General features: G+C 44.9%; 1 protein-coding gene across 1 annotated transcript in view; it reads left to right on the top strand.

Annotated features, from left to right (window-relative positions):
- LOC122807735 overlaps positions 1 to 14077 on the top strand; it is a 249767-nt gene that overhangs the window by 79038 nt on the left and 156652 nt on the right. The window lies entirely within an intron of this gene.

The raw sequence follows: 14077 nt of genomic DNA, 5'->3' as shown, positions 1-14077 counted from the left end.
AAAATGGTGCCATCCAAGGAGATTACATTCCTGAGAGCGAGTCTGAACACAGCCGCCCAGATGATATATCTCACCCAGGAGAAGCAGACAACTCTTTCAGTTTACTTCAAGGACTTGGCAAGCCTGTCCCAGCTCCCTGCAAGGAAATACCTGCAAGCTCTGGGATACATGGCCTCTTGCATCCTCATGATTCCATATGCAAGACTGCATATGAGGAAATTACAATGGTACCTCAAGAACATTTAGTGTCAACACACAGGACCTGGATATGATGATTCCTGTGCTTCCATGTTTGCAGACAGAGTTTCTATGGTGGGTAACAGCCTGTCTACAGAACAAAGGCATGCCTTTTCACCCACCTCCTGCCACTCAAGTTCTTACCACAGACGCATCGGACTACACCTGGGGAGCTCACCTGGATGGCAAATGCATACAGGGACGTTGGAATGCCCGGCAGATGCACCTGCACATAAATCTAAAGGAGTTGATAGCAGTTCAGCAGGCCTTACTAGCTTTCAAGCATCTCCTTTCTCCAGGAATCCTGCTCGTCAGAACAGACAACACCACAGTCATATGGTACTTGAACAAGCAGGGAGGGACTCATTCTTACCCCCTGTGCAGGCTGAGCATGAATCTCTGGTCCATAGCAGCATCCCTGGGCCTGCATCTCCTAGCTCAGTTTCTTCCAGGAAGGCTCAGTGTTTTGGCAGACCAGTTGAGCAGACAAACCCTGGATCCTCACGAGTGGCAGCTAAACAGAGCAGTCTTTTGCAGCATTATTCAGCGTTGGGCACACCTCAGGTGGATCTTTTCTCCTCTCCAGACAACCATCTTCTACCTCTTTTTGCACTAGACAGCATCACAGCAGAGCCTGGAAAGTGGATGCTCTGTCCTTCCCTTGGACGCTGCTGTCAGTTTATGCCTTCCCTCCTCTTCCTCTTCTTCCCAGAATATTATTGAAGATCAGGGATGAACGACCAAGGACTATTCTCATAGCTCCGGACTGGCCCAGACAGCATTGGTATCCACTGCTTCACTGTCTCTCCCAGCTTCCTCCTTGGCATCTTTCTCTGAAGCCAGATCGTTTGGTTCAGGAAGGGGAAAACATTCTACATCCTCATCTTCAATCTCTCCATTTGGCAGCATGGCTCATTGTGTGGCTCCTTCCTTTTCTTCTTCCCTTTCCCAGCAGGTGGTTGACGTGCTGAGGGAGGCCTAGCACTAAGTCCTACGCTGGCAAATGGGAAAGATTCTCTCATTGGATGCAGGCTAGAGGGGAATCTTTTTTTCAGCCTACCCTTCCTCTGATCCTGGAATACCTGGCTGATTTGCTTCAGGGTGGTCTTTCTTTTTCCTCTGTCAAGATCCATGCTTCAGCCATTTCTGCTCATTGTTCTTTTGAGCAACCCATTTGCTCTCATCCCCTGATGAAATTGTTTCTCAGAGGTGCTTGCAACTTAAAACCTCCCACAAGGGCACCTACTCCAGCCTGGGATCTTAATTTTGTTCTAGAGAAACTCACTCTTCCTCCTTTTGAGCCAGCTGCCACTGCAGATTTAAAGTTTCTCTCTTGGAAGACTGCCTTCCTCTTGGCTACAACTTCAGCGAGGAGGGTTTCGGAGCTGCAAGCTTTGATGGCTGTGGAGCCCTTTCTTATCTTCCATGCAGGTAGGGTCTCACTGAGAACCAACCCCTCCTTTATGCCTAAGGTGGTTTCTAGCCTGACTCTTAATCAGTCCATACACCTTCCTAACTTCTTTCCTAATCCTCAGAATAGAGGTAAAATTATCCTACATTCTCTTGATGTGCACAGACAGCTCAGGTTTTACCTGGATAGGACAAAAGACCTTCGGAAATCAGCACAGTTATTGGTCAGTTTTGCTCCTGGAGCCCAGGGCAAGGCTATTTCTAAGCAAACCATTTCCAAATAAATTGCACATTGCATTACTTTTTGTTATTCCTTTCATGGCAAGGTTTCTCCTCAAGGATTTAGGACCCACTCAACTAGAGCAGCTTCCACTTCTGCAGCCTTTTTAAGGGGTGTCCCTACTAAAGACATTTTGGAGGCTGCCACATGGTCTTCTATTCACACTTTCACAAAGCATTATAATTTGCCTTTGTTTTCCAGAGCCAGGCCAGGGTTTGCCACTGCTGTTCTGCAAGGCATTATCTCCAATCCTTGATTCTGTGGGTTCCTCCTCCTTTTCTCTGGGCTGTGGTAATCAACTCATTAGTTAGGACTGCGACAGTGAAAAACGATGAACATAGTACAGTTGTGTACACTTACCATAAATGTAGATGTTCGAGTGTACTCACTGTTGCAGTCCTGGTTTCCCTCCCTCCTTCCCCCTTTACTGGTCCTCTCCTGTTCTATTTTCTTAAGGTACAGGCTAAATTTGGTATTATTTGCCAAAGTTGCTTTTGGTGTAAGCCTTGTTTTCTAGGGGCTTCTGACTGTTATGGCAAGAAAGACTGAGGAAGTGACGTCGGCTGCCACTCTTTGTATCGGACATCCTGATGTCCTTTACAACAGATGACAGCAGATGTCATATTTACTTACCTTTGGTATTCTAGCCGATCGAGGGCTACAGGGAGCCGGATAACCCATTAGTTAGGACTGCAACAGTGAATACACTCGAACATTTATGGTAAGTGTACACAACTGTACTTTTCCCCTGTCTCTAACTTCCAGAGAAACTATCCCACTAGATCTGCTTTTGTTTGCAGGCAGCCTTGAGGTCACTAAAGGCAGGAAGGTTGGTTGGCAAGCTACTCTTGTAAAGTCTTCCCAGGCTCCAGTTGCTTAGAAGCCTTCTTTTTCTGACAAGCCTGCTTCTCTTTTACATTTTAACCCCGCCAACCCTTGAACAGGTTCCTTTGTCTCTCTCTCTCTGTCTTCCAAACTGGCATCTCATCACCACAGCCTTGGGTTCCGTCCCTCATCCTTCAGGGTTACTTCATGGTGTGGAAGTCTATCCCTCCTTTTTCAGGAATTCCTCAACACCTAGAGCAGCTTCCTCATTTGTCAGAGATTCTTGGATCCCTTGTGGAACAGGGAACTATTCAGCTGGTTCATCCTTACCAAGTTGGAAAGGGATTTTTTACTCCAGAACGTCAACAGAGGTTCCTCACTAAAAGAATACAGGGTATAAGTAAAATGTCCTATGCAGACTGCCTCAGGGCCCTTTCCCTGTATTCTGTCTCCTACAGGCTTTTGAGGGGAAATCTGTGCCTGGCATACAGGGCATCGTCAGACCCCACTCATGGATCTCCTGCATATCCACAAAACAGACAGTACCAGAATTACCCATTCTAAAGACTTAAACCTTGTCTGTGATGTAAATAGGATCTGCTGGAGAGATAGGTATGCATCCCAGAGACTACCCAGTCTATGGATCAGGTTCCCCATCCATGTGAAGCAGAGTTCCTCCCTAACCCAATTCAAGTGCAACTTGGACAATTGGATGGGAAACTGGAAATTCATCCCTGGCTTGGCACCTATGTCTCTAATGCAAACAGGTAACCTGCAAATGGTTCATCTCCCAGGCCCTTGCTTACACTTATCAAGGGTATCAGAACTTGTCAGAGATTTGGGATGCATGGCTAGGCTTAAAAAGGCACATTGTGGTCGTTGGGTTCATAGGTGTGTACTAGGCTATGAACGTATGAAGAATGTTCCTGGTTCCTCAAAAGGAGTGCACTTGGATGCCTATTCTGGATCTCTCCTTTCTTAATACTTTTCTCAAGGTTCTTTATTTTTTTGGATGCTTTCTCTTCAAACCCTGTTTCTTCTGTTACTGCCTCAGGCTTTTCTGGTGTCTTTGGACCTGAAGGATGCTTACCTTCTTATTCACCCTCGTTTCAGGAAATTTTTACATTTGCTTGTTTCGTTCTCTCATTTTCAGTTCTCTGCTTTGCCCTTTGGCCTCTCTACTACCTCAAGTATTCGCAAAATGCCTAGCTCTGTGATTGCCTTTTGCAGACTCCAAGGCATTCACATTGTTCCTTATTTACACAACCTGTTTAAGGCTCCTTCTCCCAGTTGCCTTCTACAGGCACTGGAGTTCACCATGTCTCTTCTTCAAAGTCTGGGGTTCACTATTAACTTCCAAAAGTCTGCCTTGATTCCCTCTCAGGATCTTGTGTATCTGGACTGCAGAATTCAGACAGTGATGATGTTGGCTTGTCTTCCACCTCCAAAGGCTTTGTCCTTGACAGCTTTCTTTCAGTTTCTTCTTCATCTGCCTGCCATTCCAAGCAGAGAATTTCTTTAGGCCCTAGGATTCATGTTTTGTTCTATTCAAATGCTCCCTCTTGCCGGACTGCACATGCTGAAGCTTCAGTGGTACCTCAAGTCACTTTGGCTTCAGCATTGCCACCCTCTGGATTTGAGTGCCTCTCTTTCCTTGTTTCAAGTGGGAATTTGAGTGATGGATCCAGCAACTTACCCTCAACCCAGACCTGCCTTTTTAGACTCCAGTTCCTTAAGAACTGTTCACCAGCACTTCAGACTTGGGATGGAGGGCTTCCTGAGGTCATCTGAAAGTTCAAAATCTCTGCCGCCCTTTTCAGATGTCAGACCATATCAACATCAACTAGATGAGAGCTCTGATTCTGTCTGTTCAGGCTTTTGACCCGATGTTCTCTCCAGCCCCCCTGAAGATTTACACAGACAACTACAGTGATGTGGTGTGTAAACAAGCAGAGGTATACAAAGTTTTACCTTCTTTGCAGGCTGGCTGTTCAGGCTTGGAATCAGTTATCAGCTAACTCTTCAGGCAGTGTATATTCCTTCAGAGCACAATCTAGTGGCCAGGGTCCAAAACACAGGCTCACGAATGGATACTTCACAGAGACATATTTCTGGATGTAGTCCACTGGTGGGGTATTCCCCAGGAAGGTCGTTTTTCCTTGCCTGTGAACAAACAGTTCCCGCTCTTCAGTTCCAGAGAGCCGTGCCATCTGGCGTGGAAGATGGACGCCCTTTCTTTTCCTTGAAAGGGAATGTTTCTCTGTTTTCCCTCCCCTTCCTCCTCTTCCAAGAATCCTGCAGAAGATTCAGTTGGACGTTAGAAAAACTTTGCTAGTGACTCCCTTTTGGCCAAGACAGCAATGGTTCCCTCTCTTAGTGCATTTGGCTGGGGCATTCAGCACAAGTTACCTTGCTGGTTGGACCTCCTCACACAGGACAAGGAGTCAATCATCCATTCTTACTTGTCTGCTCTTCAGCTGACACTGTGTGTGATTGGGTTTAATCCCTTTTACGCACCTTTTCTTCTGAGGACATGCTCAGGGTTTTACAGGAGGCAAGAAAACCTGTAACTAAAAAGTATTGTTTGCACAGATGGAAAATATTTTTTTGTCTGGTGCCATGCTCATAACAGTACCCTTTTTCAGTTGAGATCCCTTTGGTTGCTCCAGTCTTGCTTGGCCTATTCTTTTGCAAAGGCCCATTTGTCAGCTATTTCTGCCCGTCTGCCCTTAAATCCTCTTTTGGCTTCTCAGTTTGAGATGCAGCAGTTTCTTAAAGGCAATCCTACATCTTAGGACCCCAGGGAAGCCTATTCCTCCTCCTTGTTTTGGAAAAATTGACCCAGGCTCCTTTTGAGCCTGCAGTTTCAGCTTCTTTGCAACACTGCACCTAGAAGGCTGTCATATTGTTTGCTTTTCTGCTTGGAGGGTTTCTGATCTTCAGGCCCTTATGGCCATTCCTTCTTTTTTGGTTTTTCACAAGGACAAGGTGTCCCTTTGTACTAATCCTGCTTTTATGCTGAAGGTTGTTAACGAGTTGCCCTTGAATCAGCCAGTACAACTCCTTTCCTTTTTTTTTTCCTCTCCTCAGTCTGCTTGTGAGAGGGTCCTGCATACCCTGGATTTGCAGAGAGAGCTCCAGTGTTATTTGGATAAAACTAAGATAATTCGTAAGTCTGACCAGTTTTTTGTTTCTTTTCATCCCAGAATATTGGGTTTAGCTGTTTGTAAGCAAACTATGTCCTCCTATATATTTAAGGCCTTTTCTTATTCTTTTCATGGCAAGTGTCTATCTACTTCATTTGAGCTCATTCCACCTGCACTGTTGTCTGTTCTGGTGCCTTCTTCAAAGGTTTGGATACCATTTCCATTCTTGAAACTGCAACTTGGTCTTCAGTGCATACCTTTACTAAGCATTATAAATTAGATATGGTTTCTAAGGCCAGAGCAGGTTAAGCTAGAGTATTCCTGGATGGGTTTCTTGAGGACTCTTCCCAACCTTCCACCTCCCACTCCTTTTCTTGAGCTTTTGTACTCTCCCTAAGGTACAGAATACTGCCTGCAACAGTGATATAGAAGGACATGCTACAGTTGTATAAAATCTTACCATAACAGTAGATGTCCTTCTTTTCACTGTTATAACATGCAGTCCCTCCTTCCATCCCTGTTTTTTTTCTTATGGGCTTTGATTTTCTCACCCTCTTGCCTGAGGGTCTCACATTTTCCATCTGCATTTTCTCCTTCTGGATGTGCATAGCCTGTTTTGTCCTATGGAGATTATTCTGCACTGGGGCAGTTCAGTTCTAGGTATCTGTGTCTGTACGTTAACTTTATGCCCTACTTCCTCAATGGAAGGCTTTAGTTTACTGGTTGGACGATGGGCTATCCTTGGCAGGAGATCCCTAAGGTTAAGAATACTCCAACAGTGAAGAAAAGAACATCTACTGTTATGGAAAGATTTTACACAACTGTACTTTCTGCTTCTTCTGATATGTTAGACTCGGGTAAAGAATCCTATAGCTTAATGTTGTCAAATGCACTCGCCTTTGGCATTAGGGTCTAAGGAAGACAATTCTGTCTCCCCTGACTCTCCCTTTGAGGAATTATCTTTTGGGGATACAGTGGTTTGTATGATGGAACACTTTTTAAATGGGATTGTTCACAAGTATAAGATGTTCAAAAGAGGTACTGTGAAACTTCAGCCAATGGTCTCACCCAGACCATCGGCAATCCCTCCAGTCATAGCTGCCTTTTGGATAATTTTACATCAGCCTCTAGCCCATAAGAAGCCAAGACAGATTTTGTGAAGTACGTGAGAATCATAAATATTTGTGTAAAAGCCCATCATCTGATCCTGCTGTGGTTTCTATGTCCACAGATAAGTCATCCAAACTTTCATCTTCCAAGCTTCTGTCTTCTGACAAGGGCAGCTGTACTATATAGAAGTATGGGAAAAAGTGTTTGCTTCTGCTGTCTTGACTTTTAGGGCCATTAATTATCAGACCCACATGACTAAATATGTCCTGGCTTTTCTGTCTCAGCTGGGGGTGGGGCTGACTTTCCTGATTCAGATGGCAAGTCTTCTGCTCTCTCTTTACTGAGCTATGCCTCTCAGGTAGACTGCTATTCCATTAAATGCAGCTATTGCCTCCGCTAGGGCAGTTGCATTTGGTTTGCTAAACTCCACATGAAATTTCAGTGGTGTCTCAATGCTGTTTGGCTCCAACACTGCCAACCTGTGGAGTTTCCAGTCCTTCTTTACACTGTCTCAAACTCACGCTCTACCAGTGGATTCAGCAGATCACCCTAAATCCTGGTCTGCCTTTTCAGGGTCCTGTTCCTACTCAAGAACTGTACATGGATGCTTCATATCATGGTTGGGAAGCTTTTTCAACAATCTAAAAGTTAAGGGTCTCTGGTCCCATCAACAGCTGTCAGACCACATCAACATCCAAGAGATGAGGACCGTAAGCCTAGCTTTTCAGGCCTTTCACACTCTTTGGGTTCAAGGTCCTATAAAGGTTTTTGCAGACAGTACCACAGTTATGTGCTATAACAACAAGCAGGGGGCACAAGTCTTGTCTTCTGTGCATGCTGGCCAGTCAGGCTTGGGGTTTTGCCATCCACCATCACTTAGTTCTTCAGGCGGTTTTGCATCCCTTCAGCCAAATCTAGTGGCAGACTATCTGAGCAAGTCCAGAACACATCCTCATGAATGGATGCTTCACAGAAGGGTATTTCTGGACATTGTCCATCAGTCGTGTACTCCTCGAGTAGATTATTTTGCCTTCCTCTGAACACACCACTTCCTTGTTTCTGTTGCAGAGTTCAAAGTCCACTGGCTTGGAAAGTGGACGCCATGTCTTTCACTTGAAAGCAGATGTTCCTATATGCCTATCCCCCTCTTCCTCTACTCCACAGGGTGTTGCACAAGATCATATGGGACACATCCAAAATCTTGTTGATTGACTCCCTTTTGGCCCAGACAGCACTGGGTCCCCCTTCTCTTTCACCTGGCCAGGGGCAGTCGTCACAAGTTACCTCACAGGCTGAGGCATCTCACACAAGACAAGGGGTCCCTCATTCACCCTCACTTCTCCACATGTAATTGACATTTTGGAAGATGTGGTGTGTTAAAGGAATCAAAACCCTTTTTACTAAGGACATGCTTTGGGTTTTGCAGAAGGCAAGAAAACCTAGTACTAGAAAATCCTATGTAGCTAAATAGAAGAGAATTTCTGTTTGGTATCTCAAACATGACCAGGATCCCTTTTCTGTGGGGGGACCCTATGGTCCTTCCTTATTTGTTTGAATTGTTCAATACTGATTTTGGCATATTCTTCTGTTAAAGCTCATTTGTCAGCCATCTCTGATTGTCTGACTTTGAATCCTCCTTTGGCTTCCAGTTTTGAAGTCAAACAATTCGTAAAATGTGTCATTCATATTTGGTGCCAAGGAAAACCTATTCCTTTTACTTGAAAACTTAATTCTGTTTTTGAAAAATTGGCTTAGTCCCTTTTTGCTCTTGCCTTTTCTTCTTCCCTGCAACATTGTAATGGGAAGACTGTATTGCTGGTGGCTCTTACTTCTGTCAAGAGAGTTTCTGAATTTCAAGCCCTTATGGAGGCTCCTCCTTTTTTTTCACAAGGGCAGAGTGTCTGTTGTTATTTTTTTATGGCAAACAGCTTTCCTCTTATGTTTGTGCTCATTCTACCAGGGCAGTTGCCTCCTCTGGTTGCTTTTCTAAAAGGTCTGGATATTAGATTCATCCTGGAAGCTGCTACTAGGTCTTCTGCTGACAATTTTACCAGACATTTTAAGTTGGATGACATTTCCAGGACCAGGTCTGTCATTTATGGGTTTGTGGAGGGGTCTTCTCTCTTTCTCCTCCCATCCTTTTCAGTAGCTTTTTACATAGGTATAGAGAATATTGCAGCAGCTATAAGGAAGGACATAGTACAGTTGTGTAACATCATACCATAATAGTAGATGTCCTACTTCTCACTGTTGCAGTATTCAGTCTTTCCCCCCTGCTCTCTTTTTTTATTATTCTATTGCCCTTCTGCTGGCAGAGGGGTTTCCTCTTGTGTCATTATCTCCTTTTCCCTTACTGGAATGGCCATGTTTTTTTTTTCTGGGGTTGCTCTAGTTCTTCTGTGGCACTTAAGTTCTGAGGATTAGGTGTCTAAATATGACATATATACCCTTAAACCTTGCACGTAGGATATACGTCTGATGTATGATGCCAGAAAGGTATAATGGTTTTGGTATGCTGGCCAGGTGTTAGGCTATCCTCGGCAGGATATCCTATGATGTCCCATGTATAAAGAATACTGCAATAGTAAGAAGCCGGACATCTACTGTTATGGTAAGATCTTACACAGCTGTACCTTTGTGACCATTATCTCAAGCTGTCCATGCTTCACCACAAATGAAAACGGCTGTCCTATTCCTATTGTACAGAACTATCAAACTCCTCTGTCTGTCAGCTACTGCTGCACTTGTCTTGACATCCTTGGTGTCCTTGTTTGTGTAGTAATCTTTTTCATTTCCTGTGTAGTGTCCTTGTAGCCTGTCAGGCTCTGCTACATCTGCCTTGCCATCTGAAGTTAGGCTGCAGTTGTCTGCACTTTGTCTACTCCTCTTTGATCTGCCTTTTTATGCATTAGCAACATAATTTTTTCACTCTTATGACCATCATAAAAACAAATGTGTTTCCCATTCCATACACTTAGTTTTTGATGTGTTGTGTAAATGATGCAGTGCATTACACATTCCATTCATACCTGTGCTTCTTTAGTTTTGCACTGGCTGTTTTACTTCTGTATCCCTTATTATATCCTTGCATCATTTTGCACGAACTGCCATCCTATCTCTGTACTTTCAACAAAATCAGATTTGTCCACACTGCTGTGGATAAAGGTTATCCAAAATGACATGATCTTTACCAATGTTTTTCTGTGCTTTTTATCCCAAGTTGTCATCAGTTCCCTCCTGGACATTTGGGCTATTCACTTCCTGTCACTGGGCAAGGGTTGACCAGGAGGGGACATGATTTAGTCAGATATTGGGCATGGTATGTCCTGTGTCCTCAGACACAGTCTGCTAAGCAGAGGAAGAGGGCAATGCAATGGGCTGACTGCGTTGGTTGTTCGTCACTTCAGAAGAAACATGGTGGTTAAATGTCAGGTTGCTGTCAATAAGGGTGCACAAATCCCTCACAACTGATTGCGTGATAGCAGAGGAAGAGGGCAATGCAATGGGCTGACTGCGTTGGTTGTTCGTCACTTCAGAAGAAACATGGTGGTTAAATGTCAGGTTGCTGTCAATAAGGGTGCACAAATCCCTCACAACTGATTGCGTGCTTAGGACGTTGTTATCAATGTGATAATTTGTGGGGATGTCACTCTCCCCAAAGGGGATGACGATGCATTTTTTGGTATTCAGCTTGAGGCCATGTTTCTAGTACCAGTCATTTGTTTGGGTGAGATCCTCTTGGAGGATGTCCGCATCACTAGGGGAACTGATGACAGCACCCAGCTTGCAGTTATCTGCAAACTTGGTCAGCTATAGCCCACTGGTTTTGGCCTGCACCTCAGAAAAGTATATCCCAAATAACAGAGGCCCCAAGACCAAATCCTGGGCTATGCCACTCGTTGCGGGTCTACTGCTTGAGGTGGCTTCCCCTGTTTTGACTAGGTGGGTTCTAACAGTGAGCCAGTTAGCTGCCCATCTGGTAACATATGGATTGATGCCTAGTTGAGAGAGTTTCTGTTATGCCCGAGTGGGGAATAGTGTCAAAGGCTTTGGCAAAGTCAAGGTAGGCAGTGTGCACGGTCTTCCCCTCGTCCGTGGTTTGATGACTGTCTCAAAGAAGTCGACCAAATTTAACAGACATGACCTTCACTTGAAGCCAAACTGTGCGGGATTGAGTGTTTGGTGATTGCCAATGTCTTTGTTAATGAGGTCCATGAAGATCTGTTCCATGACCTTGTAGATCAGGCTGAAGGGTCTATAATTTCCTGGATCGGTGGATGCTCCACTTTTGAGCAAAAGGATAACAGTGGCTGTCCTCCACTCAGCTAGGATGAAGCTGGTACTCAGGCTTTGGTTGAATAGGATGCTTAATGGTGTTGCAAGTTCCTGCCTGAGTTCATGTAGGATGCAGCCTGGGATGTTATCTGGTCCCATGGAGTGTGTATTTTTTTGCCTTTGAGAGAGCAGTGATGACCTTTTCTTGTGATATAAGGGGAAGGGGGGCAGGTACTGGGCATGTCCTGATTTACTGATGGGGAACATAGGGGTGAAACCTTTACTGAATCGGTCAGCCAGCAAGTTTGCTTTATCTATGGCACTTGTATATGTGGTGTCCTTGACTATAGGTTCATAGGTAGGTACTAGGCTATTGGCCCTAGGGCCTATATAAGCCTAGCCAAACGGTACCCTGGCTTTTGCCACCCAAGAAAATTATTTTCCTGTGCCCCTGTCAAGCAGAGCCACAGAAGTGATCCACAGGGTGAATTTCCTATCTCCCATCCAATCATCAAGATTTTTCTTGAAGAGTGCTAATGAGGAGCTTTGATATAGATAGGTAGTTTGTTCCAGAGTATGGGCAGTCTCTGGGACAGGAATCTATCCCTCCAGCATGTTCTGTTTATTGTGGTGACAAGGTTTAGGTCTCTAGAGCGTGTAGCTCGGAGGGATTGGGATTTCTTTAAGTGGAGCATGTCCAACAGCTCTGGGTTTAACATAGCTTTGTATGTTAGGCAGAGATCACCTCTGAGTAGGCGATATGCGACAGAGTTTTTTGAGACGGTCTGCGTAGGGCATCTGTTTGAGGCCAGTAATCCTCTTTCTGAGGTATTTCTGTGGCCTTTCCTGTTGTTGTAGATGTTTTGTGAGGTACATACCAAAAGGGGCGTTGTACTCTATAATGGGTCTAATGAGTAGAGGAGAACAATGACCTCTTTTTTCCTGGATGAGAAACCTTTTGTGATGAGGTGTGCCATGTAGAAGGATTTCTTGACTACTGTGGGGATGTGATTATCAAAGGAGAGACTATTGTCCACCTGTGTCCCAAGGTCACTTATCACACTTTCCGTGTTAAGTAGACTACCGCCTATGTGGTAGTTCATGGCTACAGAGTTTTTACCAAAGGGATGACAATGTACTTTTTGGCATTCAGCTTGAGGCCATGGCTTTGACACCAGGCATCTGTCTCAGTGAGGCCCTTTTGTAGGATATCCACATCATTAGGAGTTTTGATTATGGCTGCTAGTTTGCAGTCATCTGCAAACTTTGTTAGTCAAAGACCTTCTGTATCAGCCTGTACGTCAGAGAAGTAAATACCAAACAGGAGAGGACCTAGGACTGAACCCTGTGGTACTCCACTTGTCACTTGTCTGAAGTTGGATTTAGAGTCTGCTACTTTCAAAGAGTGGGTTCTGTCAGTGAGCCAGTTGGCAACCCATCTTGTGACATAGGGATTTATACCTAGTTTAGTGAGTTTATCTATAATTCCAGAGTGGGGATGGTGTCAAAAGCCTTTGCGAGATCTAGATAGGCTGTGGTGACATTCTAAGGGGATCCAGTATCTGTCTGCCTGGGATGACATGATCGACAGACCACAATGCTTTGCCAGAGACGGCCTGCACCTGTCGCCCTTGTGGACCACCTTACCCTCATCTACGGCTTTGGTGATCGCTTCAAAGAAGTCTATCAGGTTTAGGAGACATGATCTGCCTTTTACAAACCCAAACTGGGTAGGGTCCAGAGTTTGAAGAATACCAGTGTCATTGTTTATAAGTTCCATGATGATACATTTCATGGCCTTGCAGACCAGGCTCGTCAGACTAATGAGGCAGTAGTTCCTGGGGTCCGTGGTGGCTCCCCCTTTGTGGAGTGGGATAACCGTTGCTGTGCGACATTCAGTGGGCACAAAGCCTGAGATGAAGCTATGATTGAAAATGGTACTTAGGTCGGGTGCCAGTTCGTTCTGTAGTTCATGTAGAATGCAGCCTGGGATGTTGTCAGGTCCCATGGAAGCTGTGTTCTTGGCTTTGGAGAGTTTTTTTTTTACCTGTGCAGCCGTGATTAGAGGAACTTTGCATTCTTTTGGTATAGAGATGGGCCTTTTAGGTTCAGTGCTAACTTTACCCCTCTCTCACCCCCTATCTGCCAGGATGTTGGCTATATCAGTTGGTTCTGTATATTTAGTGCCATTGTGCTGTAACTCGGAGCAGATCTGAGTGTTGCCATTGAGATTCTTGACATACCTATAGAAGGCTTAGTGGCTGTTTTTAGAATCAGTGGCGATTTTGTTTTCGTAACTAGCTTTGGAGGATTTTATGAGGGATCTCAGCTTCTTACTGAGGCTGACCACGGAGTTCCTCCAGTCATGGGATTTTACTCTTTTTTTGCAACAGTTTCTTTCTTCTGTTGTAAAGTTTGTTTATGGCAGGGAACCACCAGATTGGCTTTCTTTTTTGGAGGATAGCATATTGGTTCTGTTAGGGATTGCACGATCCATGCACTCGTGTATGTGCTTATAACATGCATTTGTATAGGATTCAGCAGTCGTACCTCTATTGTCCGCCAGCATGGGTGTCGTGAAGTTTGCCCACTTCTGTCTTAAGAAGCTTGAAGTTGGATTTGGAGAATTTTTTTACGGTGGTTTCCCTAATGGGGGGTGGGATGTGGATGTCTAGGGTGATTATCTTGTGGTCGGATCTGACCAACGAGGAATTGACCTCTGGTGTGGAACACCGTTTGCCTATGTTGGGAATGACCAGGTCTAGGATATTGCTGCCCCCGGTGGGGGTGTGAA

Source organism: Protopterus annectens, chromosome 7.part1 (assembly GCF_019279795.1).
Source record: "Protopterus annectens isolate FY-2018-M chromosome 7.part1, PAN1.0, whole genome shotgun sequence".
NCBI classification, from domain to species: Eukaryota; Metazoa; Chordata; order Ceratodontiformes; family Protopteridae; genus Protopterus; species Protopterus annectens.
This window is presented reverse-complemented; position numbering and strand designations above follow the sequence as displayed.